The sequence below is a fragment of the Doryrhamphus excisus genome, linkage group LG23 (assembly GCF_037039965.1).
Source record: "Doryrhamphus excisus strain RoL-2023G ecotype Guam linkage group LG23, RoL_Dexc_Guam_v1.1, whole genome shotgun sequence".
In the NCBI taxonomy this organism is placed as follows: domain Eukaryota; kingdom Metazoa; phylum Chordata; class Actinopteri; order Syngnathiformes; family Syngnathidae; genus Doryrhamphus; species Doryrhamphus excisus.
The window spans coordinates 3,860,001-3,880,000 of NC_136379.1; the positions used below are offsets into that span (position 1 = coordinate 3,860,001).

General features: G+C 52.1%; 42 non-coding genes and 38 pseudogenes across 42 annotated transcripts in view; 6 read left to right on the forward strand and 74 right to left on the reverse strand.

Annotated features, from left to right (window-relative positions):
• Positions 1-223: 223 nt before the first annotated feature.
• LOC144895135 (5S ribosomal RNA) lies at positions 224-342 on the reverse strand (annotated as a pseudogene).
• Positions 343-454: 112 nt separating this feature from the next.
• On the reverse strand, positions 455-573 carry LOC144895171 (5S ribosomal RNA; annotated as a pseudogene).
• Positions 574-685: 112 nt separating this feature from the next.
• On the reverse strand, positions 686-804 carry LOC144894932 (5S ribosomal RNA). The gene has a single exon (XR_013625486.1). It is a non-coding gene; the product is annotated as a 5S ribosomal RNA (ribosomal RNA).
• A 333-nt stretch (positions 805-1,137) lies between these two features.
• On the reverse strand, positions 1,138-1,246 carry LOC144895197 (5S ribosomal RNA; annotated as a pseudogene).
• Positions 1,247-1,358: 112 nt separating this feature from the next.
• On the reverse strand, positions 1,359-1,477 carry LOC144895019 (5S ribosomal RNA). Its single transcript, XR_013625600.1, has one exon. It is a non-coding gene; the product is annotated as a 5S ribosomal RNA (ribosomal RNA).
• A 112-nt stretch (positions 1,478-1,589) lies between these two features.
• Positions 1,590-1,708, reverse strand: LOC144895096 (5S ribosomal RNA). The gene has a single exon (XR_013625700.1). It is a non-coding gene; the product is annotated as a 5S ribosomal RNA (ribosomal RNA).
• A 112-nt stretch (positions 1,709-1,820) lies between these two features.
• On the reverse strand, positions 1,821-1,939 carry LOC144895129 (5S ribosomal RNA; annotated as a pseudogene).
• Positions 1,940-2,272: 333 nt separating this feature from the next.
• LOC144895119 (5S ribosomal RNA) lies at positions 2,273-2,391 on the reverse strand (annotated as a pseudogene).
• A 112-nt stretch (positions 2,392-2,503) lies between these two features.
• LOC144894933 (5S ribosomal RNA) lies at positions 2,504-2,622 on the reverse strand. Its single transcript, XR_013625488.1, has one exon. It is a non-coding gene; the product is annotated as a 5S ribosomal RNA (ribosomal RNA).
• A 112-nt stretch (positions 2,623-2,734) lies between these two features.
• On the reverse strand, positions 2,735-2,853 carry LOC144894920 (5S ribosomal RNA). The gene has a single exon (XR_013625472.1). It is a non-coding gene; the product is annotated as a 5S ribosomal RNA (ribosomal RNA).
• Positions 2,854-2,965: 112 nt separating this feature from the next.
• Positions 2,966-3,084, reverse strand: LOC144895130 (5S ribosomal RNA; annotated as a pseudogene).
• A 333-nt stretch (positions 3,085-3,417) lies between these two features.
• Positions 3,418-3,536, reverse strand: LOC144895161 (5S ribosomal RNA; annotated as a pseudogene).
• A 112-nt stretch (positions 3,537-3,648) lies between these two features.
• LOC144895057 (5S ribosomal RNA) lies at positions 3,649-3,767 on the reverse strand. The gene has a single exon (XR_013625647.1). It is a non-coding gene; the product is annotated as a 5S ribosomal RNA (ribosomal RNA).
• A 112-nt stretch (positions 3,768-3,879) lies between these two features.
• LOC144895151 (5S ribosomal RNA) lies at positions 3,880-3,998 on the reverse strand (annotated as a pseudogene).
• A 112-nt stretch (positions 3,999-4,110) lies between these two features.
• On the reverse strand, positions 4,111-4,229 carry LOC144895205 (5S ribosomal RNA). The gene has a single exon (XR_013625716.1). It is a non-coding gene; the product is annotated as a 5S ribosomal RNA (ribosomal RNA).
• Positions 4,230-4,341: 112 nt separating this feature from the next.
• LOC144895079 (5S ribosomal RNA) lies at positions 4,342-4,460 on the reverse strand. The gene has a single exon (XR_013625681.1). It is a non-coding gene; the product is annotated as a 5S ribosomal RNA (ribosomal RNA).
• Positions 4,461-4,572: 112 nt separating this feature from the next.
• On the reverse strand, positions 4,573-4,691 carry LOC144895133 (5S ribosomal RNA). The gene has a single exon (XR_013625705.1). It is a non-coding gene; the product is annotated as a 5S ribosomal RNA (ribosomal RNA).
• Positions 4,692-4,804: 113 nt separating this feature from the next.
• Positions 4,805-4,912, reverse strand: LOC144895211 (5S ribosomal RNA; annotated as a pseudogene).
• Positions 4,913-5,024: 112 nt separating this feature from the next.
• Positions 5,025-5,143, reverse strand: LOC144895134 (5S ribosomal RNA; annotated as a pseudogene).
• A 112-nt stretch (positions 5,144-5,255) lies between these two features.
• On the reverse strand, positions 5,256-5,374 carry LOC144895097 (5S ribosomal RNA; annotated as a pseudogene).
• A 112-nt stretch (positions 5,375-5,486) lies between these two features.
• On the reverse strand, positions 5,487-5,606 carry LOC144895177 (5S ribosomal RNA; annotated as a pseudogene).
• Positions 5,607-5,718: 112 nt separating this feature from the next.
• On the reverse strand, positions 5,719-5,827 carry LOC144895146 (5S ribosomal RNA; annotated as a pseudogene).
• Positions 5,828-5,939: 112 nt separating this feature from the next.
• LOC144894934 (5S ribosomal RNA) lies at positions 5,940-6,058 on the reverse strand. Its single transcript, XR_013625489.1, has one exon. It is a non-coding gene; the product is annotated as a 5S ribosomal RNA (ribosomal RNA).
• A 112-nt stretch (positions 6,059-6,170) lies between these two features.
• Positions 6,171-6,289, reverse strand: LOC144894984 (5S ribosomal RNA). The gene has a single exon (XR_013625555.1). It is a non-coding gene; the product is annotated as a 5S ribosomal RNA (ribosomal RNA).
• Positions 6,290-6,401: 112 nt separating this feature from the next.
• Positions 6,402-6,520, reverse strand: LOC144895131 (5S ribosomal RNA; annotated as a pseudogene).
• Positions 6,521-6,853: 333 nt separating this feature from the next.
• On the reverse strand, positions 6,854-6,972 carry LOC144895162 (5S ribosomal RNA; annotated as a pseudogene).
• Positions 6,973-7,084: 112 nt separating this feature from the next.
• On the reverse strand, positions 7,085-7,203 carry LOC144895058 (5S ribosomal RNA). Its single transcript, XR_013625649.1, has one exon. It is a non-coding gene; the product is annotated as a 5S ribosomal RNA (ribosomal RNA).
• A 112-nt stretch (positions 7,204-7,315) lies between these two features.
• LOC144895152 (5S ribosomal RNA) lies at positions 7,316-7,434 on the reverse strand (annotated as a pseudogene).
• Positions 7,435-7,546: 112 nt separating this feature from the next.
• Positions 7,547-7,665, reverse strand: LOC144895209 (5S ribosomal RNA). Its single transcript, XR_013625717.1, has one exon. It is a non-coding gene; the product is annotated as a 5S ribosomal RNA (ribosomal RNA).
• A 112-nt stretch (positions 7,666-7,777) lies between these two features.
• LOC144895081 (5S ribosomal RNA) lies at positions 7,778-7,896 on the reverse strand. Its single transcript, XR_013625683.1, has one exon. It is a non-coding gene; the product is annotated as a 5S ribosomal RNA (ribosomal RNA).
• Positions 7,897-8,008: 112 nt separating this feature from the next.
• Positions 8,009-8,127, reverse strand: LOC144895141 (5S ribosomal RNA). The gene has a single exon (XR_013625706.1). It is a non-coding gene; the product is annotated as a 5S ribosomal RNA (ribosomal RNA).
• Positions 8,128-8,240: 113 nt separating this feature from the next.
• On the reverse strand, positions 8,241-8,348 carry LOC144895178 (5S ribosomal RNA; annotated as a pseudogene).
• Positions 8,349-8,460: 112 nt separating this feature from the next.
• Positions 8,461-8,579, reverse strand: LOC144895164 (5S ribosomal RNA; annotated as a pseudogene).
• Positions 8,580-8,691: 112 nt separating this feature from the next.
• LOC144894998 (5S ribosomal RNA) lies at positions 8,692-8,810 on the reverse strand. Its single transcript, XR_013625572.1, has one exon. It is a non-coding gene; the product is annotated as a 5S ribosomal RNA (ribosomal RNA).
• A 112-nt stretch (positions 8,811-8,922) lies between these two features.
• Positions 8,923-9,041, reverse strand: LOC144895020 (5S ribosomal RNA). The gene has a single exon (XR_013625601.1). It is a non-coding gene; the product is annotated as a 5S ribosomal RNA (ribosomal RNA).
• Positions 9,042-9,153: 112 nt separating this feature from the next.
• On the reverse strand, positions 9,154-9,272 carry LOC144895110 (5S ribosomal RNA; annotated as a pseudogene).
• Positions 9,273-9,384: 112 nt separating this feature from the next.
• On the reverse strand, positions 9,385-9,503 carry LOC144895027 (5S ribosomal RNA). The gene has a single exon (XR_013625609.1). It is a non-coding gene; the product is annotated as a 5S ribosomal RNA (ribosomal RNA).
• Positions 9,504-9,615: 112 nt separating this feature from the next.
• LOC144895112 (5S ribosomal RNA) lies at positions 9,616-9,734 on the reverse strand (annotated as a pseudogene).
• Positions 9,735-9,846: 112 nt separating this feature from the next.
• On the reverse strand, positions 9,847-9,965 carry LOC144895149 (5S ribosomal RNA). The gene has a single exon (XR_013625707.1). It is a non-coding gene; the product is annotated as a 5S ribosomal RNA (ribosomal RNA).
• Positions 9,966-10,077: 112 nt separating this feature from the next.
• On the reverse strand, positions 10,078-10,196 carry LOC144895136 (5S ribosomal RNA; annotated as a pseudogene).
• Positions 10,197-10,308: 112 nt separating this feature from the next.
• LOC144895182 (5S ribosomal RNA) lies at positions 10,309-10,416 on the reverse strand (annotated as a pseudogene).
• A 112-nt stretch (positions 10,417-10,528) lies between these two features.
• LOC144895111 (5S ribosomal RNA) lies at positions 10,529-10,647 on the reverse strand (annotated as a pseudogene).
• A 112-nt stretch (positions 10,648-10,759) lies between these two features.
• LOC144895028 (5S ribosomal RNA) lies at positions 10,760-10,878 on the reverse strand. Its single transcript, XR_013625610.1, has one exon. It is a non-coding gene; the product is annotated as a 5S ribosomal RNA (ribosomal RNA).
• A 112-nt stretch (positions 10,879-10,990) lies between these two features.
• Positions 10,991-11,129, reverse strand: LOC144895181 (5S ribosomal RNA; annotated as a pseudogene).
• A 112-nt stretch (positions 11,130-11,241) lies between these two features.
• LOC144894985 (5S ribosomal RNA) lies at positions 11,242-11,360 on the reverse strand. The gene has a single exon (XR_013625557.1). It is a non-coding gene; the product is annotated as a 5S ribosomal RNA (ribosomal RNA).
• A 112-nt stretch (positions 11,361-11,472) lies between these two features.
• LOC144895107 (5S ribosomal RNA) lies at positions 11,473-11,591 on the reverse strand (annotated as a pseudogene).
• A 112-nt stretch (positions 11,592-11,703) lies between these two features.
• Positions 11,704-11,822, reverse strand: LOC144895063 (5S ribosomal RNA). Its single transcript, XR_013625657.1, has one exon. It is a non-coding gene; the product is annotated as a 5S ribosomal RNA (ribosomal RNA).
• Positions 11,823-11,934: 112 nt separating this feature from the next.
• On the reverse strand, positions 11,935-12,053 carry LOC144894976 (5S ribosomal RNA). The gene has a single exon (XR_013625546.1). It is a non-coding gene; the product is annotated as a 5S ribosomal RNA (ribosomal RNA).
• A 112-nt stretch (positions 12,054-12,165) lies between these two features.
• On the reverse strand, positions 12,166-12,284 carry LOC144895113 (5S ribosomal RNA; annotated as a pseudogene).
• Positions 12,285-12,396: 112 nt separating this feature from the next.
• On the reverse strand, positions 12,397-12,515 carry LOC144895021 (5S ribosomal RNA). The gene has a single exon (XR_013625602.1). It is a non-coding gene; the product is annotated as a 5S ribosomal RNA (ribosomal RNA).
• A 112-nt stretch (positions 12,516-12,627) lies between these two features.
• LOC144895188 (5S ribosomal RNA) lies at positions 12,628-12,746 on the reverse strand. Its single transcript, XR_013625713.1, has one exon. It is a non-coding gene; the product is annotated as a 5S ribosomal RNA (ribosomal RNA).
• A 333-nt stretch (positions 12,747-13,079) lies between these two features.
• Positions 13,080-13,188, reverse strand: LOC144895153 (5S ribosomal RNA; annotated as a pseudogene).
• Positions 13,189-13,300: 112 nt separating this feature from the next.
• Positions 13,301-13,419, reverse strand: LOC144894937 (5S ribosomal RNA). Its single transcript, XR_013625493.1, has one exon. It is a non-coding gene; the product is annotated as a 5S ribosomal RNA (ribosomal RNA).
• A 112-nt stretch (positions 13,420-13,531) lies between these two features.
• On the reverse strand, positions 13,532-13,650 carry LOC144895163 (5S ribosomal RNA; annotated as a pseudogene).
• A 112-nt stretch (positions 13,651-13,762) lies between these two features.
• Positions 13,763-13,881, reverse strand: LOC144895100 (5S ribosomal RNA; annotated as a pseudogene).
• A 112-nt stretch (positions 13,882-13,993) lies between these two features.
• On the reverse strand, positions 13,994-14,112 carry LOC144894966 (5S ribosomal RNA). The gene has a single exon (XR_013625534.1). It is a non-coding gene; the product is annotated as a 5S ribosomal RNA (ribosomal RNA).
• A 112-nt stretch (positions 14,113-14,224) lies between these two features.
• LOC144895039 (5S ribosomal RNA) lies at positions 14,225-14,343 on the reverse strand. Its single transcript, XR_013625624.1, has one exon. It is a non-coding gene; the product is annotated as a 5S ribosomal RNA (ribosomal RNA).
• Positions 14,344-14,455: 112 nt separating this feature from the next.
• LOC144894957 (5S ribosomal RNA) lies at positions 14,456-14,574 on the reverse strand. Its single transcript, XR_013625523.1, has one exon. It is a non-coding gene; the product is annotated as a 5S ribosomal RNA (ribosomal RNA).
• Positions 14,575-14,686: 112 nt separating this feature from the next.
• Positions 14,687-14,805, reverse strand: LOC144895114 (5S ribosomal RNA). Its single transcript, XR_013625703.1, has one exon. It is a non-coding gene; the product is annotated as a 5S ribosomal RNA (ribosomal RNA).
• Positions 14,806-14,917: 112 nt separating this feature from the next.
• LOC144895176 (5S ribosomal RNA) lies at positions 14,918-15,035 on the reverse strand (annotated as a pseudogene).
• A 112-nt stretch (positions 15,036-15,147) lies between these two features.
• Positions 15,148-15,266, reverse strand: LOC144895089 (5S ribosomal RNA). The gene has a single exon (XR_013625692.1). It is a non-coding gene; the product is annotated as a 5S ribosomal RNA (ribosomal RNA).
• Positions 15,267-15,377: 111 nt separating this feature from the next.
• Positions 15,378-15,486, reverse strand: LOC144895189 (5S ribosomal RNA; annotated as a pseudogene).
• Positions 15,487-15,598: 112 nt separating this feature from the next.
• Positions 15,599-15,717, reverse strand: LOC144895170 (5S ribosomal RNA; annotated as a pseudogene).
• Positions 15,718-15,829: 112 nt separating this feature from the next.
• Positions 15,830-15,948, reverse strand: LOC144894967 (5S ribosomal RNA). The gene has a single exon (XR_013625535.1). It is a non-coding gene; the product is annotated as a 5S ribosomal RNA (ribosomal RNA).
• Positions 15,949-16,060: 112 nt separating this feature from the next.
• Positions 16,061-16,179, reverse strand: LOC144895115 (5S ribosomal RNA; annotated as a pseudogene).
• A 112-nt stretch (positions 16,180-16,291) lies between these two features.
• LOC144895041 (5S ribosomal RNA) lies at positions 16,292-16,410 on the reverse strand. Its single transcript, XR_013625628.1, has one exon. It is a non-coding gene; the product is annotated as a 5S ribosomal RNA (ribosomal RNA).
• A 112-nt stretch (positions 16,411-16,522) lies between these two features.
• LOC144895190 (5S ribosomal RNA) lies at positions 16,523-16,631 on the reverse strand (annotated as a pseudogene).
• A 112-nt stretch (positions 16,632-16,743) lies between these two features.
• Positions 16,744-16,862, reverse strand: LOC144895051 (5S ribosomal RNA). Its single transcript, XR_013625639.1, has one exon. It is a non-coding gene; the product is annotated as a 5S ribosomal RNA (ribosomal RNA).
• A 112-nt stretch (positions 16,863-16,974) lies between these two features.
• On the reverse strand, positions 16,975-17,093 carry LOC144894968 (5S ribosomal RNA). Its single transcript, XR_013625536.1, has one exon. It is a non-coding gene; the product is annotated as a 5S ribosomal RNA (ribosomal RNA).
• Positions 17,094-17,205: 112 nt separating this feature from the next.
• On the reverse strand, positions 17,206-17,324 carry LOC144895061 (5S ribosomal RNA). The gene has a single exon (XR_013625652.1). It is a non-coding gene; the product is annotated as a 5S ribosomal RNA (ribosomal RNA).
• Positions 17,325-17,436: 112 nt separating this feature from the next.
• Positions 17,437-17,545, reverse strand: LOC144895150 (5S ribosomal RNA; annotated as a pseudogene).
• A 112-nt stretch (positions 17,546-17,657) lies between these two features.
• LOC144895157 (5S ribosomal RNA) lies at positions 17,658-17,776 on the reverse strand (annotated as a pseudogene).
• Positions 17,777-17,888: 112 nt separating this feature from the next.
• On the reverse strand, positions 17,889-18,006 carry LOC144895059 (5S ribosomal RNA). Its single transcript, XR_013625650.1, has one exon. It is a non-coding gene; the product is annotated as a 5S ribosomal RNA (ribosomal RNA).
• A 112-nt stretch (positions 18,007-18,118) lies between these two features.
• On the reverse strand, positions 18,119-18,237 carry LOC144895047 (5S ribosomal RNA). Its single transcript, XR_013625635.1, has one exon. It is a non-coding gene; the product is annotated as a 5S ribosomal RNA (ribosomal RNA).
• Positions 18,238-18,616: 379 nt separating this feature from the next.
• LOC144895098 (5S ribosomal RNA) lies at positions 18,617-18,735 on the forward strand (annotated as a pseudogene).
• A 112-nt stretch (positions 18,736-18,847) lies between these two features.
• LOC144895000 (5S ribosomal RNA) lies at positions 18,848-18,966 on the forward strand. Its single transcript, XR_013625574.1, has one exon. It is a non-coding gene; the product is annotated as a 5S ribosomal RNA (ribosomal RNA).
• A 112-nt stretch (positions 18,967-19,078) lies between these two features.
• LOC144895025 (5S ribosomal RNA) lies at positions 19,079-19,197 on the forward strand. The gene has a single exon (XR_013625607.1). It is a non-coding gene; the product is annotated as a 5S ribosomal RNA (ribosomal RNA).
• A 112-nt stretch (positions 19,198-19,309) lies between these two features.
• Positions 19,310-19,428, forward strand: LOC144894992 (5S ribosomal RNA). Its single transcript, XR_013625566.1, has one exon. It is a non-coding gene; the product is annotated as a 5S ribosomal RNA (ribosomal RNA).
• A 292-nt stretch (positions 19,429-19,720) lies between these two features.
• LOC144895166 (5S ribosomal RNA) lies at positions 19,721-19,829 on the forward strand (annotated as a pseudogene).
• Positions 19,830-19,941: 112 nt separating this feature from the next.
• LOC144894935 (5S ribosomal RNA) overlaps positions 19,942-20,000 on the forward strand; it is a 119-nt gene continuing 60 nt past the window's right edge. Inside the window, exon 1 of the ribosomal RNA XR_013625490.1 lies at positions 19,942-20,000. This exon is cut by the window's right edge and continues 60 nt beyond it. This is a non-coding gene — a ribosomal RNA (5S ribosomal RNA).

Consider the following 20,000-nt stretch of genomic DNA (forward strand, 5'->3'; position numbering starts at 1 on the left):
AACGCTGACAGCATCTGGTATTCCCAGGCGGTCTCCCATCCAAGTACTATCGAAGCCCGCCCCTCCTTAGCTTCCGAGATCGAACGTTTTCAGGGTAGTATGGCCGTAAGCTGCCAGGTCAACTGAAAAGATCCTATTTGAAGGCGACGCAGGCAAAACTAGACTCCAGCAAAAAGTGTCAAACAGCGCCCTCTGCTGTCAGGCAAGAACAGAAACCATAAAAAGCTGACACCATCTGGTATTCCCAGGCGCTCTCCCATCCAAGTACTAACCAGGCCCGCCCCTGCTTAGCTTCCGAGATCGGACGAGATCGGGCATTTTCAGGGTAGTATGGCCGTAAGCTGCCAGGTCAACTGAAAAGATCCTATTTGAAGGCGACGCAGGCCAAACTAGACTCCAGCAAAAAGTGTCAAACAGCGCCCTCTGCTGTCAGGTAAGAGCAATAACCATAAAAAGCTTACAGCAGCTGGTAATCTCAGGCGGTCTCCCATCCAAGTACTAACCAGGCCCACCCCTGCTTAGGTTTCGAGACCGGACGAGATCGGGCGTTTTCAGGGTAGTATGGCCGTAACCTGACAGGTCAACTGAAAAGATCCTATTTGAAGGCGGCGCAGGCCAAACTAGACTCCAGCAAAAAGTGTCAAACAGCACCCTCTGCTGTCAGGCAAGAGCAGAAACCATAAAAAGCTTACAGCACCTGGTATTCCCAGGCGGTCTCCCATCCAAGTACTAACCAGGCCCGCCCCTGCTTAGCTTCCGAGATCGGACGAGATCGGGCGTTTTCAGGGTAGTATGGCCGTAAGCTGCCAGGTCAACTGAAAAGATCCTATTTAAAGGTGACGCAGGCCAAACTAGACTCCAGCAAAAAGTGTCAAACAGCGCCCTCTGCTGTCAGGCAAGAGCAGAAACCATAAAACGCTGACAGCATCTGGTATTCCCAGGCGGTCTCCCATCCAAGTACTATCGAGGCCCGCCCCTCCTTAGTTTCCGAGATCGGACGTTTTCAGGGTAGTATGGCCGTACGCTGCCAGGTCAACTAAAAAGATCCTATTTGAAGGCGACGCAAGCAAAACTAGACTCCAGCAAAAAGTGTCAAACAGCGCCCTCTGCTGTCAGGCAAGAGCAGAAACCATAAAAAGCTGACACCATCTGGTATTCCCAGGCGGTCTCCCATCCAAGTACTAACCAGGCCAGCCCCTGCTTAGCTTCCGAGATCGGACGTTTTCAGGGTAGTATGGCCGTAAGCTGCCAGGTCAACTGAAAAGATCCTATTTAAAGGCGACGCAGGCCAAACTAGACTCCAGCAAAAAGTGTCAAACAGCGCCCTCTGCTGTCAGGCAAGAGCAGAAACCATAAAAAGCTTACAGCACCTGGTATTCCCAGGCGGTCTCCCATCCAAGTACTAAGCAGGCCCGCACCTGCTTACCTTCCGAGATCGGACGAGATCGGGCGTTTTCAGGGTAGTATGGCCGTAAGCTGCCAGGTCAACTGAAAAGATCCTATTTGAAGGCGACACTGGCCAAACTAGACTCCAGCAAAAAGTGTCAAACAGCGCCATCTGCGGTCAGGCAAGAGCAGAAACCATAAAAAGCTTACAGCACTTGGTATTCCCAGGCGGTCTCCCATCCAAGTACTAACCAGGCCCACCCCTGCTTAGCTTCCGAGATCGGATGAGATCGGGCGTTTTCAGGGTAGTATGGCCGTAAGCTGCCAGGTCAACTGAATAGATCCTATTTAAAGGTGACGGAGGCCAAACTAGACTCCAGCAAAAAGTGTCAAACAGCGCCCTCTGCTGTCAGGCAAGAGCAGAAACCATAAAAAGCTGACAGCATCTGGTATTCCCAGGCGGTCTCCCATCAAAGTGCAAACCAGGCCGGCCCCTGCTTAGCTTCCGAGATCGGACGAGATCGGGCGTTTTCAGGGTAGTATGGCCGTAAGCTGCCAGGTCAACTGAAAAGATCCTATTTAAAGGTGACACAGGCCAAACTAGACTCCAGCAAAAAGTGTCAAACAGCGCCCTCTGCTGTCAGGCAAGAGCAGAAACCATAAAACGCTGACAGCATCTGGTATTCCCAGGCGGTCTCCCATCCAAGTACTATCGAGGCCCACCCCTCCTTAGCTTCCGAGATCGGACGTTTTCAGGGTAGTATGGCCGTACGCTGCCAGGTCAACTAAAAAGATCCTATTTGAAGGCGACGCAGGCAAAACTAGACTCCAGCAAAAAGTGTCAAACAGCGCCCTCTGCTGTCAGGCAAGAGCAGAAACCATAAAAAGCTGACACCATCTGGTATTCCCAGGCGGTCTCCCATCCAAGTACTAACCAGGCCAGCCCCTGCTTAGCTTCCAAGATCGGACGAGATCGGGCGTTTTCAGGGTAGTATGGCCGTAAGCTGCCAGGTCAACTGAAAAGATCCTATTTAAAGGCGACGCAGGCCAAACTAGACTCCAGCCAAAAGTGTCAAACAGCGCCCTCTGCTGTCAGGCAAGAGCAGAAACCATAAAAAGCTTACAGCACCTGGTATTCCCAGGCGGTCTCCCATCCAAGTACTAAGCAGGCCCGCCCCTGCTTAGCTTCCGAGATCGGACGAGATCGGGCGTTTTCAGGGTAGTATGGCCGTAAGCTGCCAGGTCAACTGAAAAGATCCTATTTGAAGGCGACGCTGGCCAAACTAGACTCCAGCAAAAAGTGTCAAACAGCGCCATCTGCGGTCAGGCAAGAGCAGAAACCATAAAAAGCTTACAGCACCTGGTATTCCCAGGCGGTCTCCCATCCAAGTACTAACCAGGCCCACCCCTGCTTAGCTTCCGAGATCGGATGAGATCGGGCGTTTTCAGGGTAGTATGGCCGTAAGCTGCCAGGTCAACTGAATAGATCCTATTTAAAGGTGACGCAGGCCAAACTAGACTCCAGCAAAAAGTGTCAAACAGCGCCCTCTGCTGTCAGGCAAGAGCAGAAACCATAAAAAGCTGACAGCATCTGGTATTCCCAGGCGGTCTCCCATCAAAGTGCAAACCAGGCCGGCCCCTGCTTAGCTTCCGAGATCGGACGAGATCGGGCGTTTTCAGGGTAGTATGGCCGTAAGCTGCCAGGTCAACTGAAAAGATCCTATTTAAAGGTGACACAGGCCAAACTAGACTCCAGCAAAAAGTGTCAAACAGCGCCCTCTGCTGTCAGGCAAGAGCAGAAACCATAAAACGCTGACAGCATCTGGTATTCCCAGGCGGTCTCCCATCCAAGTACTATCGAGGCCCGCCCCTCCTTAGCTTCCGAGATCGGACGCTTTCAGGGTAGTATGGCCGTACGCTGCCAGGTCAACTAAAAAGATCCTATTTGAAGGCGACGCAGGCAAAACTAGACTCCAGCAAAAAGTGTCAAACAGCGCCCTCTGCTGTCAGGCAAGAGCAGAAACCATAAAAAGCTGACACCATCTGGTATTCCCAGGCGGTCTCCCATCCAAGTACCAACCAGGCCCGCCCATGCTTAGCTTCTGAGATCGGACGAGATCGGGCGTTTTCAGGGTAGTATGGCCGTAAGCTGCCAGGTCAACTGAAAAGATCCTATTTAAAGGCGACGCAGGCCAAACTAGACTCCAGCAAAAAGTGTCAAACAGCGCCCTCTGCTGTCAGGCAAGAGCAGAAACCATAAAAAGCTTACAGCACCTGGTATTCCCAGGCGGTCTCCCATCCAATTACTAAGCAGGCCCGCCCCTGCTTAGCTTCCGAGATCGGACAAGATCGGGCGTTTTCAGGGTAGTATGGCCGTAAGCTGCCAGGTCAACTGAAAGGATCCTATTTGAAGGCGACGCTGGCCAAACTAGACTCTAGCAAAAAGTGTCAAACAGCGCCCTCTGCTGTCAGGCAAGAGCAGAAACCATAAAAAGCTGACAGCATCTGGTATTCCCAGGCGGTCTCCCATCAAAGTGCGAACCAGGCCGACCCCTGCTTAGCTTCCGAGATCGGACGAGATCGGGCGTTTTCAGGGTAGTATGGCCGTAAGTTGCCAGGTCAACTGAAAAGATCCTATTTGAAGGCGACGCAGGCCAAACTAGACTCCAGCAAAAAGTGTCAAACAGCGCCCTCTGCTGTCAGGCAAGAGCAGAAACCAGAAAAAGCTTACAGCACCTGGTATTCCCAGGCGGTCTCCCATCCAAGTACTAACCAGGCCCGCCCCTGCTTAGCTTTCGAGATCGGACGAGATCGGGCGTTTTCAGGGTAGTATGGCCGTAAGCTGCCAGTTCAACTGAAAAGATCCTATTTGAAGGTGACGCAGGCCAAACTAGACTCCAGCAAAATGTGTCAAACAGCGCCCTCTGCTGTCAGGCAAGAGCAGAAACCATAAAAAGCTTACAGCACCTGGTATTCCCAGGCGGTCTTCCATCCAAGTACTAACCTGGCCCGCCACTGCTTAGCTTCCGAGATCGGACGAGATCTGGCATTTTCAGGATAGTATGGCCGTAAGCTGCCAGCTCAGCTGAAAAGATCCTATTTGAAGGCGACGCAGGCCAAACTAGACTCCAGCAAAAAGTGTCAAACAGTGCCCTCTGCTGTCAGGTAAGAGCAATAACCATAAAAAGCTTACAGCACCTGGTATTCTCAGGCGGTCTCCCATCCAAGTACTAACCAGGCCCACCCCTGCTTAGCTTTCGAGATCGGACGAGATCGGGCGTTTTCAGGGTAGTATGGCCGTAAGCTGCCAGTTCAACTGAAATGATCCTATTTGAAGGCGACGCAGGCCAAACTAGGCTCCAGCAAAAAGTGTCAAACAGCGCCCTCTGCTGTCAGGCAAGAGCAGAAAACCATAAAAAGCTTACAGCACCTGGTATTCCCAGGCGGTCTCCCATCCAAGTACTATCGAGGCCCGCCCCTCCTTAGCTTCCGAGATCGACGTTTTCAGGGTAGTATGGCCGTAAGCTGCCAGGTCAACTGAAAAAATCCTATTTGAAGGCGACGCAGGCAAAACTAGAATCCAGCAAAAAGTGTCAAACAGCGCCCTCTGCTGTCAGGCAAGAGCAGAAACCATAAAAAGCTGACACCATCTGGTATTCCCAGGCGGTCTCCCATCCAAGTACTAACCAGGCCAGCCCCTGCTTAGCTTTCGAGATCGGACGAGATCAGGCGTTTTCAGGGTAGTATGGCCGTAAGCTGCCAGGTCAACTGAAAAGATCCTATTTGAAGGCGACGCAGGCCAAACTAGACTCCAGCAAAAAGTGTCAAACAGCGCCCTCTGCTGTCAGGCAAGAGCAGAAACCATAAAAAGCATACAGCACCTGGTATTCCCAGGCGGTCTCCCATCCAAGTACTAACCAGGCCCGCCCCTGCTTAGCTTCTGAGATTGGACAAGATCGGGCGTTTTCAGGGTAGTATGGCCGTAAGCTGCCAGGTCAACTGAAAAGATCCTATTTGAAAGCGACGCAGGCCAAACTAGACTCCAGCAAAAAGTGTCAAACAGCGCCCTCTGCTGTCAGGTAAGAGCAATAACCATAAAAAGCTTACAGCAGTTGGTATTCTCAGGCGGTCTCCCATCCAAGTAACTAACCAGGCCCACCCCTGCTTAGCTTTCGAGACCGGACGAGATCGGGCGTTTTCAGGGTAGTATGGCCGTAACCTGCCAGGTCAACTGAAAAGATCCTATTTGAAGGCGACGCAGGCCAAACTAGACTCCAGCAAAAAGTGTCAAACAGCGCCCTCTGCTGTCAGGCAAGAGCAGAAACCATAAAAAGCTTAAAGCACCTGGTATTCCCAGGCGGTCTCCCATCCAAGTACTAACCAGGCCCGCCCCTGCTTAGCTTCCGAGATCGGGCGTTTTCAGGGTAGTATGGCCGTAAGCTGCCAGGTCAACTGAAAAGATCCTATTTGAAGGCGACGCAGGCCAAACTAGACTCCAGCAAAAAGTGTCAAACAGCGCCCTCTGCTGTCAGGCAAGAGCAGAAACCATAAAAAGCTTACAGCACCTGGTATTCCCAGGCGGTCTCCCATCCAAGTACTAAGCAGGCCCGCCCCTGCTTAGCTTCCGAGATCGGACGAGATCGGGCGTTTTCAGGGTAGTATGGCCGTAAGCTGCCAGGTCAACTGAAAAGATCCTATTTGAAGGCGACGCTGGCCAAACTAGACTCCAGCAAAAAGTGTCAAACAGCGCCATCTGCGGTCAGGCAAGAGCAGAAACCATAAAAAGCTTACAGCACCTGGTATTCCCAGGCGGTCTCCCATCCAAGTACTAACCAGGCCCACCCCTGCTTAGCTTCCGAGATCGGATGAGATCGGGCGTTTTCAGGGTAGTATGGCCGTAAGCTGCCAGGTCAACTGAATAGATCCTATTTAAAGGTGACGCAGGCCAAACTAGACTCCAGCAAAAAGTGTCAAACAGCGCCCTCTGCTGTCAGGCAAGAGCAGAAACCATAAAAAGCTGACAGCATCTGGTATTCCCAGGCGGTCTCCCATCAAAGTGCAAACCAGGCCGGCCCCTGCTTAGCTTCCGAGATCGGACGAGATCGGGCGTTTTCAGGGTAGTATGGCCGTAAGCTGCCAGGTCAACTGAAAAGATCCTATTTAAAGGTGACACAGGCCAAACTAGACTCCAGCAAAAAGTGTCAAACAGCGCCCTCTGCTGTCAGGCAAGAGCAGAAACCATAAAACGCTGACAGCATCTGGTATTCCCAGGCGGTCTCCCATCCAAGTACTATCGAGGCCCGCCCCTCCTTAGCTTCCGAGATCGGACGCTTTCAGGGTAGTATGGCCGTACGCTGCCAGGTCAACTAAAAAGATCCTATTTGAAGGCGACGCAGGCAAAACTAGACTCCAGCAAAAAGTGTCAAACAGCGCCCTCTGCTGTCAGGCAAGAGCAGAAACCATAAAAAGCTGACACCATCTGGTATTCCCAGGCGGTCTCCCATCCAAGTACCAACCAGGCCCGCCCATGCTTAGCTTCTGAGATCGGACGAGATCGGGCGTTTTCAGGGTAGTATGGCCGTAAGCTGCCAGGTCAACTGAAAAGATCCTATTTAAAGGCGACGCAGGCCAAACTAGACTCCAGCAAAAAGTGTCAAACAGCGCCCTCTGCTGTCAGGCAAGAGCAGAAACCATAAAAAGCTTACAGCACCTGGTATTCCCAGGCGGTCTCCCATCCAATTACTAAGCAGGCCCGCCCCTGCTTAGCTTCCGAGATCGGACAAGATCGGGCGTTTTCAGGGTAGTATGGCCGTAAGCTGCCAGGTCAACTGAAAGGATCCTATTTGAAGGCGACGCTGGCCAAACTAGACTCTAGCAAAAAGTGTCAAACAGCGCCCTCTGCTGTCAGGCAAGAGCAGAAACCATAAAAAGCTGACAGCATCTGGTATTCCCAGGCGGTCTCCCATCAAAGTGCGAACCAGGCCGACCCCTGCTTAGCTTCCGAGATCGGACGAGATCGGGCGTTTTCAGGGTAGTATGGCCGTAAGTTGCCAGGTCAACTGAAAAGATCCTATTTGAAGGCGACGCAGGCCAAACTAGACTCCAGCAAAAAGTGTCAAACAGCGCCCTCTGCTGTCAGGCAAGAGCAGAAACCAGAAAAAGCTTACAGCACCTGGTATTCCCAGGCGGTCTCCCATCCAAGTACTAACCAGGCCCGCCCCTGCTTAGCTTTCGAGATCGGACGAGATCGGGCGTTTTCAGGGTAGTATGGCCGTAAGCTGCCAGTTCAACTGAAAAGATCCTATTTGAAGGTGACGCAGGCCAAACTAGACTCCAGCAAAATGTGTCAAACAGCGCCCTCTGCTGTCAGGCAAGAGCAGAAACCATAAAAAGCTTACAGCACCTGGTATTCCCAGGCGGTCTTCCATCCAAGTACTAACCTGGCCCGCCACTGCTTAGCTTCCGAGATCGGACGAGATCTGGCATTTTCAGGATAGTATGGCCGTAAGCTGCCAGCTCAGCTGAAAAGATCCTATTTGAAGGCGACGCAGGCCAAACTAGACTCCAGCAAAAAGTGTCAAACAGTGCCCTCTGCTGTCAGGTAAGAGCAATAACCATAAAAAGCTTACAGCACCTGGTATTCTCAGGCGGTCTCCCATCCAAGTACTAACCAGGCCCACCCCTGCTTAGCTTTCGAGATCGGACGAGATCGGGCGTTTTCAGGGTAGTATGGCCGTAAGCTGCCAGTTCAACTGAAATGATCCTATTTGAAGGCGACGCAGGCCAAACTAGGCTCCAGCAAAAAGTGTCAAACAGCGCCCTCTGCTGTCAGGCAAGAGCAGAAAACCATAAAAAGCTTACAGCACCTGGTATTCCCAGGCGGTCTCCCATCCAAGTACTAACCAGGCCCGCCCCTGCTTAGCTTCCGAGATCAACGTTTTCAGGGTAGTATGGCCGTAAGCTGCCAGGTCAACTGAAAAAATCCTATTTGAAGGCGACGCAGGCAAAACTAGACTCCAACAAAAAGTGTCAAACAGCGCCCTCTGCTGTCAGGCAAGAGCAGAAACCATAAAAAGCTGACACCATCTGGTATTCCCAGGCGGTCTCCCATCCAAGTACTAACCTGGCCAGCCCCTGCTTAGATTTCGAGATCGGACGAGATCAGGCATTTTCAGGGTAGTATGGCCGTAAGCTGCCCGGTCAACTGAAAAGATCCTATTTGAAGGCGACGCAGGCCAAACTAGACTCCAGCAAAAAGTGTCAAACAGCGCCCTCTGCTGTCAGGGAAGAGCAGAAACCATAAAAAGCATACAGCACCTTGTATTCCCAGGCGGTCTCCCATCCAAGTACTAACCAGGCCCGCCCCTGCTTAGCTTCCGAGATCGGACGAGATCGGGCGTTTTCAGGGTAGTATGGCCGTAAGCTGCCAGGTCAACTGAAAAGATCCTATTTAAAGGTGACGCAGGCCAAACTAGACTCCAGCAAAAAGTGTCAAACAGCGCCCTCTGCTGTCAGGCAAGAGCAGAAACCATAAAAAGCGTACAGCACCTGGTATTCCCAGGCGGTCTCCCATCCAAGTACTAACCAGGCCCGCCCCCGCTTAGCTTCCAAGATCGGACGAGATCAGGCGTTTTCAGGGTAGTATGGCCGTAAGCTGCCAGGTCTACTGAAAAGATCCTATTTGAAGGCGACGCAGGCCAAACTAGACTCCAGCAAAAAGTGTCAAACAGCGCCCTCTGCTGTCAGGTAAGAGCAATAACCATAAAAAGCTTACAGCACCTGGTATTCTCAGGCGGTCTCCCATCCAAGTACTAACCAGGCCAACCCCTGCTTAGCTTTCGAGACCGGACGAGATTGGGCGTTTTCAGGGTAGTATGCCCGTAAGCTGGCAGGTCAACTGAAAAGATCCTATTTGAAGGCGACGCAGGCCAAACTAGACTCCAGCAAAAAGTGTCAAACAGCGCCCTCTGCTGTCAGGCAAGAGCAGAAACCATAAAAAGCTTACAGCACCTGGTATTCCCAGGCGGTCTCCCACCCAAGTACTAACCAGGCCCGCCCCTGCTTAGCTTTCGAGATAGGACGAGATCGGGCGTTTTCAGGGTAGTATGGCCGTAAGCTGCCAGTTCAACTGAAAAGATCCTATTTGAAGGTGACGCAGGCCAAACTAGACTCCAGCAAAAAGTGTCAAACAGCGCCCTCTGCTGTCAAGCAAAAGCAGAAACCATAAAAAGCTGACAGCATCTGGTATTCCCAGGCGGTCTCCCATCCAAGTACTAACCAGGCCCGCCCCTGCTCAGCTTCCGAGATCGGACGAGATCGGGCATTTTCAGGATAGTATGGCCGTAAGCTGCCAGGTCGGCTGAAAAGATCCTATTTGAAGGCGACGCAGGCCAAACTAGACTCCAGCAAAAAGTGTCAAACAGTGCCCTCTGCTGTCAGGTAAGAGCAATAACCATAAAAAGCTTACAGCACCTGGTATTCTCAGGCGGTCTCCCATCCAAGTACTAACCAGGCCCACCCCTGCTTAGCTTTCGAGATCGGACGAGATCGGGCGTTTTCAGGGTAGTATGGCCGTAAGCTGCCAGTTCAACTGAAAAGATCCTATTTGAAGGCGACGCAGGCCAAACTAGGCTCCAGCAAAAAGTGTCAAACAGCGCCCTCTGCTGTCAGGCAAGAGCAGAAACCATAAAAAGCTGACACCATCTGGTATTCCCAGGCGGTCTCCCATCCAAGTACTAACCAGGCCAGCCCCTGCTTAGCTTTCGAGATCGGACGAGATCGGGCGTTTTCAGGGTAATATGGCCGTAAGCTGCCCGGTCAACTGAAAAGATCCTATTTGAAGGCGACGCAGGCCAAACTAGACTCCAGCAAAAAGTGTCAAACAGCGCCCTCTGCTGTCAAGCAAGAGCAGAAACCATAAAAAGCGTACAGCACCTGGTATTCCCAGGCGGTCTCCCATCCAAGTACTAACCAGGCCCGCCCCTGCTTAGCTTCCGAGATCGACGTTTTCAGGGTAGTATGGCCGTAAGCTGCCAGGTCAACTGAAAAAATCCTATTTGAAGGCGACGCAGGCAAAACTAGACTCCATCAAAAAGTGTCAAACAGCGCCCTCTGCTGTCAGGTAAGAGCAATAACCATAAAAAGCTTACAGCACCTGGTATTCTCAGGCGGTCTCCCATCCAAGTACTAACCAGGCCAACCCCTGCTTAGCTTTCGAGACCGGACGAGATTGGGCGTTTTCAGGGTAGTATGCCCGTAAGCTGGCAGGTCAACTGAAAAGATCCTATTTGAAGGCGACGCAGGCCAAACTAGACTCCAGCAAAAAGTGTCAAACAGCGCCCTCTGCTGTCAGGCAAGAGCAGAAACCATAAAAAGCTTACAGCACCTGGTATTCCCAGGCGGTCTCCCACCCAAGTACTAACCAGGCCCGCCCCTGCTTAGCTTTCGAGATAGGACGAGATCGGGCGTTTTCAGGGTAGTATGGCCGTAAGCTGCCAGTTCAACTGAAAAGATCCTATTTGAAGGTGACGCAGGCCAAACTAGACTCCAGCAAAAAGTGTCAAACAGCGCCCTCTGCTGTCAAGCAAAAGCAGAAACCATAAAAAGCTGACAGCATCTGGTATTCCCAGGCAGTCTCCGATCCAAGTACGAACCAGGCCCGCCCCTGCTTAGCTTCCGAGATCGGACGAGATCGGACGAGATCGGACGAGATCGGGCGTTTTCAGGGTAGTATGGCCGTAAGCTGCCAGGTCAACTGAAAAGATCCTATTTGAAGGCGACGCAGGCCAAACTAGACTCCAGCAAAAAGTGTCAAACAGCGCCCTCTGCTGTCAGGCAAGAGCAGAAACCATAAAAAGCTTACAGCACCTGGTATTTCCAGGCGATCTCCCATCCAAGTACTAACCAGGCCCGCCCCTGCTTAGCTTCCGAGATCGGACGAGATCGGGCGTTTTCAGGGTAGTATGGCCGTAAGCTGCCAGGTCAACTGAAAAGATCTTATTTGAAGGCGACACAGGCCAAACTAGACTCCAGCAAAAAGTGTCAAACAGCGCCCTCTGCTGTCAGGTAAGAGCAATAACCATAAAACGCTTACAGGACCTGGTATTCTCAGGTGGTCTCCCATCCAAGTATTAACCAGGCCCACCCCTGCTTAGCTTTCGAGAGCGGACGAGATCGGGCGTTTTCAGGGTAGTATGGCCGTAAGCTGCCAGTTCAACTGAAAAGATCCTATTTGAAGGCGACGCAGGCCAAACTAGACTCCAGCAAAAAGTGTCAAACAGCGCCCTCTGCTGTCAGGCAAGAGCAGAAACCATAAAAAGCTTACAGCACCTGGTATTCCCAGGCGGTCTCCCATCCAAGAACTAACCAGGCCCGCCCCTGCTTAGCTTTCGAGATCGGACGAGATCAAGCGTTTTCAGGGTAGTATGGCCCCAAGCTGCCAGGTCAACTGAAAAGATCCTATTTGAAGGCGACGCAGGCCAACCCAGACTCCAGCAAAAAGTGTCAAACAGCGCCCTCTGCTGTCAGGCAAGAGCAGAAACCATAAAAAGCTTACAGCACCTGGCATTCCCAGGCGGTCTCCCATGCAAGTACTAACCAGGCCCGCCCCTGCTTAGCTTCCGAGATCGGACGAGATCGGGCGTTTTCAAGGTAGTATGGCCGTAAGCTGCCAGGTCAACTGAAAAGATCCTATTTGAAGGCGACGTTGGCCAAACTAGACTCCAGCAAAAAGTGTCAAACAGCGCCATCTGCTGTCAGGCAAGAGCAGAAACCATAAAAAGCTTACAGCAACTGGTATTCCCAGGCGGTCTCCCATGCAAGTACTAACCAGGCCCGCCCCTGCTTAGCTTTCGAGATCGGACAAGATCGGGCGTTGTCAGGGTAGTATGGCCGTAAGCTGCCAGTTCAACTGAAAAGATACTATTTGAAGGCGACGCAGGCCAAACTAGACTCCAGCAAAAAGTGTCAAACAGCGCCCTCTGCTGTCAGGCAAGAGCAGAAACCATAAAAAGCTTACAGGACCTGGTATTACCAGGCGGTCTCCCATCCAAGTACTAACCAGGCCCGCCCCTGCTTAGCTTCCGAGATCGGACGAGATCGGGCGTTTTCAGGGTAGTATGGCCGTAAGCTGCCAGGTCAACTGAAAAGATCCTATTTGAAGGCGACGCAGGCCAAACTAGACTCCAGCAAAAAGTGTCAAACAGCGCCGTCTGCTGTCAGGCAAGAGCAGAAACCATAAAACGCTTACAGCACCTGGTATTCCCAGGCGGTCTCCCATCCAAGTACTAACCAGGCCCACCCCTGCTTAGCTTCCGAGATCGGACGAGATCAGGCGTTTTCAGGGTAGTATGGCCGTAAGCTGCCAGGTCAACTGAAAAGATCCTATTTAAAGGTGACGCAGGCCAAACTAGACTCCAGCAAAAAGTGTCAAACAGCGTCCTCTGCTGTCAGGCAAGAGCAGAAACCATAAAAAGCTGACAGCATCTGGTATTCCCAGGCGGTCTCCCATGCAAGTACTATCGAGGCCCGCCCCTCCTTAGCTTCCGAGATCGGACGTTTTCAGGGTAGTATGGCCGTAAGCTGCCAGGTCAACTGAAAAGATCCTATTTGAAGGCGACGCAGGCCAAACTAGACTCCAGCAAAAAGTGTCAAACAGCGCCCTCTGCTGTCAGGCAAGAGCAGAAACCATAAAAAGCTTACAGCACCTGGTATTCCCAGGCGGTCTCCCACCCAAGTACTAACCAGGCCCGCCCCTGCTTAGCTTTCGAGATCGGACGTTTTCAGGGTAGTATGGCCGTAAGCTGCCAGGTCAACTGAAAAGATCCTATTTGAAGGCGACGCAGGCCAAACTAGACTCCAGCAAAAAGTGTCAAACAGCGTCCTCTGCTGTCAGGCAAGAGCAGAAACCATAAAAAGCTTACAGCACCGGGTATTCCCAGGCGGTCTCCCATCCAAGTACTAACCAGGCCCGCCCCTGCTTAGCTTTCGAGATCGGACGAGATCGGGCGTTTTCAGGGTAGTATGGCCGTAAGCTGCCAGTTCAACTGAAAAGATCCTATTTGAAGGTGACGCAGGCCAAACTAGACTCCAGCAAAAAGTGTCAAACAGCGCCCTCTGCTGTCAAGCAAGAGCAGAAACCATAAAAAGCTGACAGCATCTGGTATTGCCAGGCGGTCTCCCACCCAAGTACGAACCAGGCCCACCCCTGCTTAGCTTTTGAGATCGGACGAGATCGGGCGTTTTCAGGGTAGTATGGCCGTAAGCTGGCAGGTCAACTGAAAAGATCCTATTTGAAGGCGACGCAGGCCAAACTAGACTCCAGCAAAAAGTGTCAAACAGCGCCCTCTGCTGTCAGGCAAGAGCAGAAACCATAAAAAGCTTACAGCACCTGGTATTCCGAGGCGAGCTCCCACCCAAGTACTAACCAGGCCCGCCCCTGCTTAGCTTTCGAGATCGGACAAGATCGGGCGTTTTCAGGGTAGTATGGCCGTAAGCTGCCAGTTCAACTGAAAACATCCTATTTGAAGGCGACGCAGGCCAAACTAGACTCCAGCAAAAAGTGTCAAACAGCGCCCTCTGCTGTCAGGCAAGAGCAGAAACCATAAAAAGCTTACAGCACCTGGTATTCCCAGGCGGTCTCCCATCCAAGTACTAATCAGGCCCGCCCCTGCTTAGCTTCAGAGATCGGACGAGATCGGGCGTTTTCAGGGTAGTATGGCCGTAAGCTGCCAGGTCAACTGAAAAGATCCTATTTAAAGGTGACGCAGGCCAAACTAGACTCCAGCAAAAAGTGTCAAACAGCGCCATCTGCTGTCAGGCAAGAGCAGAAACCATAAAATGCTTACAGCACCTGGTATTCCCAGGCGGTCTCCCATCCAAGTACTAACCAGGCCAGCATCTGCTTAGCTTCCGAGATCGGACGAGATCGGGCGTTTTCAGGGTAGTATGGCCGTAAGCTGCCAGGTCAACTGAATAGATCCTATTTAAAGGTGACGCAGGCCAAACTAGACTCCAGCAAAAAGTGTCAAACAGCGCCCTCTGCTGTCAGGCAAGAGCAGAAACCATAAAAAGCTTACAGCACCTGGTATTCCCAGGCGGTCTCCCATCCAAGTACTAACCAGGCCCGCCCCTGCTTAGCTTCCGAGATCTGACGAGATCGGGCGTTTTCAGGGTAGTATGGCCGTAAGCTGCCAGGTCAACTGAAAAGATCCTATTTGAAGGCGACGCAGGCCAAACTAGACTCCAGCAAAAAGTGTCAAACAGCGCCATCTGCTGTCAGGCAAGAGCAGAAACCATAAAAAGCTTACAGCACCTGGTATTCCCAGGCGGTCTCCCATCCAAGTACTAACCAGGCCCACCCCTGCTTAGCTTCCGAGATCGGACGAGATCGGGCGTTTTCAGGGTAGTATGGCCGTAAGCTGCCAGGTCAAATGAAAAGATCCTATTTAAAGGCGACGCAGGCCAAACTAGACTCCAGCAAAAAGTGTCAAACAGCGCCCTCTGCTGTCAGGCAAGAGCAGAAACCATAAAAAGCTGACAGCATCTGGTATTCCCAGGCGGTCTCCCATCCAAGTACGAACTAGGCCCGCCCCTGCTTAGCTTTCGAGATCGGACGAGATCGGGATTTACAGGGTAGTATGGCCGTAAGCTGCCAGTTCAACTGAAAAGATCCTATTTGAAGGTGACGCAGGCCAAACTAGACTCCAGCAAAAAGTGTCAAACAGCGCCCTCTGCTGTCAAGCAAGAGCAGAAACCATAAAAAGCTGACAGCATCTGGTATTCCCAGGCGGTCTCCCATCCAAGTACGAACCAGGCCCGCCCCTGCTTAGCTTCAGAGATCGGACGAGATCGGGCGTTTTCAGGGTAGTATGGCCGTAAGCTGCCAGGTCAACTGAAAAGATCCTATTTGAAGGCGACGCAGGCCAAACTAGACTCCAGCAAAAGTGTCAAACAGCGCCCTCTGCTGTCAGGCAAGAGCAGAAACCATAAAAAGCTTACAGCACCTGGTATTCCTAGGCGGTCTCCCATCCACGTACTAACCAGGACCGCGCCTGCTTAGCTTCCGAGATCGGGCGTTTTCAGGGTAGTATGGCCATAAGCTGCCAGGTCAACTGAAAAGATCCTATTTAAAGGTGACGCAGGCCAAACTAGACTCCAGCAAAAAGTGTCAAACAGCGCCCTCTGCTGTCAGGCAAGAGCAGAAACCATAAAACGCTGACAGCATCTGGTATTCCCAGGCGGTCTCCCATCCAAGTACTAACCAGGCCAGCCCCTGCGTAGCTTTCGAGATCAGACGAGATTGGGCGTTTTCAGGGTAGTATGGCCGTAAGCTGCCTGGTCAACTGAAAAGATCCTATTTGAAGGCGACGCAGGCCAAACTAGACTCCAGCAGAAAGTGTCAAACAGCGCCCTCTGCTGTCAGGCAAGAGCAGAAACCATAAAAAGCGTACAGCACCTGGTATTCCCAGGCGGTCTCCCATCCAAGTACTAACCAGGCCCGCCCCTGCTTCGCTTCCGAGATCGGACGAGATCGGGCGTTTTCAGGGTAGTATGGCCGTAAGCTGCCAGGTCAACTGAAAAGATCCTATTTGAAGGCGACGCTGGCCAAACTAGACTCCAGCAAAAAGTGTCAAACAGCGCCCTCTGCTGTCAGGCAAGAGCAGAAACCATAAAAAGCTGACAGCATCTGGTATTCCCAGGCGGTCTCCCATCCAAGTACGAACCAGGCCCGCCCCTGCTTAGCTTTCGAGATCGGACGAGATCGGGCATTTACAGGGTAGTATGGCCGTAAGCTGCCAGTTCAACTGAAAAGATCCTATTTGAAGGTGACGCAGGCCAAACTAGACTCCAGCAAAAAGTGTCAAACAGCGCCCTCTGCTGTCAAGCAAGAGCAGAAACCATAAAAAGCTGACAGCATCTGGTATTCCCAGGCGGTCTCCCATCCAAGTACGAACCAGGCCCGCCCCTGCTTAGCTTCCGAGATCGGACGAGATCGGGCGTTTTCAGGGTAGTATGGCCGTAAGCTGCCAGGTCAACTGAAAAGATCCTATTTGAAGGCGACGCAGGCCAAACTAGACTCCAGCAAAAAGTGTCAAACAGCGCCCTCTGCTGTCAGGCAAGAGCAGAAACCATAAAAAGCTTACAGCACCTGGTATTCCTAGGCGGTCTCCCATCCACGTACTAACCAGGACCGCGCCTGCTTAGCTTCCGAGATCGGGCGTTTTCAGGGTAGTATGGCCATAAGCTGCCAGGTCAACTGAAAAGATCCTATTTAAAGGTGACGCAGGCCAAACTAGACTCCAGCAAAAAGTGTCAAACAGCGCCCTCTGCTGTCAGGCAAGAGCAGAAACCATAAAAAGCTGACAGCATCTGGTATTCTCAGGCGGTCTCCCATCAAAGTACTAACCAGGCCCGCCCCTGCTTAGCTTCCGAGATCGGACGAGATCGGGCATTTTCAGGGTAGTATGGCCGTTAGCTGCCAGGTCAACTGAAAAGATCCTATTTGAAGGCGACGCAGGCCAAACTAGACTCCAGCAAAAAGTGTCAAACAGCGCCCTCTGCTGTCAGGCAAGAGCAGAAACCATAAAAAGCGTACAGCACCTGGTATTCCCAGGCGGTCTCCCATCCAAGTACTAACCAGGCCCGCCCCTGCTTCGCTTCCGAGATCGGACGAGATCGGGCGTTTTCAGGGTAGTATGGCCGTAAGCTGCCAGGTCAACTGAAAAGATCCTATTTGAAGGCGACGCTGGCCAAACTAGACTCCAGCAAAAAGTGTCAAACAGCGCCCTCTGCTGTCAGGCAAGAGCAGAAACCATAAAAAGCTGACAGCATCTGGTATTCTCAGGCGGTCTCCCATCAAAGTACGAACCAGGCCCGCCCCTGCTTAGCTTCCGAGATCGGACGAGATCGGGCGTTTTCAGGGTAGTATGGCCGTAAGCTGCCAGGTCAACTGAAAAGATCCTATTTGAAGGCGACGCAGGCCAAACTAGACTCCAGCAAAAAGTGTCAAACAGCGCCCTCTGCTGTCAGGCAAGAGCAGAAACCATAAAAAGCTTACAGCACCTGGTATTCCCAGGCGGTCTCCCATCCAAGTACTAACCAGGCCCGCCCCTGCTTAGCTTTCGAGATCGGACGTTTTCAGGGCAGTATGGCCGTAAGCTGCCAGGTCAACAGAAAAGATCCTATTTGAAGGCGACGCAGGCAAAACTAGACTCCAGCAAAAAGTGTCAAACAGCGCCCTCTGCTGTCAGGCAAGAGCAGAAACCATAAAAAGCTGACACCATCTGGTACTCCGAGGCGGTCTCCCATCCAAGTACTAACCAGGCCAGCCCCTGCTTAGCTTTCGAGATCAGACGAGATCGGGCGTTTTCAGGGTAGTATGGCCGTAAGCTGCCTGGTCAATTGAAAAGATCCTATTTGAAGGCGACGCAGGCCAAACTAGACTCCAGCAGAACGTGTCAAACAGCGCCCTCTGCTGTCAGGCAAGAGCAGAAACCATAAAAAGCGTACAGCACCTGGTATTCCCAGGCGGTCTCCCATCCAAGTACTAACCAGGCCGCCCCTGCTTCGCTTCCGAGATCGGACGAGATCGGGCGTTTTCAGGGTAGTATGGCCGTAAGCTGCCAGGTCAACTGAAAAGATCCTATTTGAAGGCGACGCTGGCCAAACTAGACTCCAGCAAAAAGTGTCAAACAGCGCCCTCTGCTGTCAGGCAAGAGCAGAAACCATAAAAAGCTGACAGCATCTGGTATTCCCAGGCGGTCTCCCATCAAAGTACGAACCAGGCCCGCCCCTGCTTAGCTTCCGAGATCGGACGAGATCGGGCGTTTTCAGGGTAGTATGGCCGTAAGCTGCCAGGTCAACTGAAAAGATCCTATTTGAAGGCGACGCAGGCCAAACTAGACTCCAGCAAAAAGTGTCAAACAGCGCCCTCTGCTGTCAGGCAAGAGCAGAAACCATAAAAAGCTTACAGCACCTGGTATTCCCAGGCGGTCTCCCACCTGGGACCGCCTGGGAATACCAAACGCCCGATCTTGTCCGATCTCGGAAGCTGAGCAGGGGCGGGCCTGGTTAGTACTTGGATGGGAGACCGCCTGGGAATACCAGGTGCTGTAAGCTTTTTATGGTTTCTGCTCTTGCCTGACAGCAGAGTGCGCTTTTTGACACTTTTTGCTGGAGTCTAGTTTGGCCTGCGTAGCCTTCAAATAGGATCTTTTCAGTTGACCTGGCAGCTTACGGCCATACATCCCTGAAAACGCCCGATCTCGTCTGATCTCGGAAGCTAAGCAGGGGCGGGCCTGGTTAGTTCTTGGATGGGAGACCGCCTGGGACTATCAGGTGCTGTAAGCTTTTTATGGTTTCTGCTCTTGCCTGACAGCAGAGGGCGCTGTTTGACTTTTTTTGCTGGAGTCTAGTTTGGCCTGCGTCGCCTTCAAATAGGATCTTTTCAGTTGACCTGGCAGCCTATGGCCATACTACCCAGAAAACGCCCGATCTCGTCCGATCTCGGAAGCTAAGCAGGGGCGGGCCTGGTTAGTACTTGGATGGGAGACCGCCTGGGAATACCAGGTGCTGTAAGCTTTTTATGGTTTCTGCTCTTGCCTGACAGCAGAGGGCGCTGTTTGACACTTTTTGCTGGAGTCTAGTTTGGCCTGCGTCGCCTTCAAATAGGATCTTTTCAGTTGACCTGGCAGCTTACGGCCATACATCCCTGAAAACGCCCGATCTCGTCTGATCTCGGAAGCTAAGCAGGGGCGGGCCTGGTTAGTTCTTGGATGGGAGACCGCCTGGGAATATCAGGTGCTGTAAGCTTTTTATGGTTTCTGCTCTTGCCTGACAGCAGAGGGCGCTGTTTGACTTTTTTTGCTGGAGTCTAGTTTGGCCTGCGTCGCCTTCAAATAGGATCTTTTCAGTTGACCTGGCAGCTTACGGCCATACTACCCAGAAAACGCCCGATCTCGTCCGATCTCGGAAGCTAAGCAGGGGCGGGCCTGGTTAGTGCTTGGATGGGAGACCGCCTGGGAATACCAGGTGCTGTAAGCTTTTTATGGTTTCTGCTCTTGCCTGACAGCAGAGGGCGCTGTTTGACACTTTTTGCTGGAGTCTAGTTTGGCCTGCGTCGCCTTCAAATAGGATCATTTCAGTTGACCTGGCAGCTTACGGCCATACTACCCTGAAAACGCCCGACGGGAGACCGCCTGGGAATACCAGGTGCTGTAAGCTTTTTATGGTTTCTGCTCTTGCCTGACAGCAGAGGGCGCTGTTTGACACTTTTTGCTGGAGTCTAGTTTGGCCTGCGTCGCCTTCAAATAGAATCTTTTCAGTTGACCTGGCAGCTTACGGCCATACTACCCTGAAAACGTCCGGTCTCGGAAGCTAAGCAGGGGCGGGCCTGGTTAGTACTTGGATGGGAGACCGCCTGAGAATATCAGGTGCTGTAAGCTTTTTATGGTTTCTGCTCTTGCCTGACAGCAGAGGGCGCTGTTTGACATTTTTTGCTGGAGTCTGGTTTGGCCTGCGTCGCCTTCAAATAGGATCTTTTCAGTTGACCTGGTAGCTTACGGCCATACTACCCTGAAAACGCCCGATCTCGTCCGATCTCGAAAGCTAAGCAG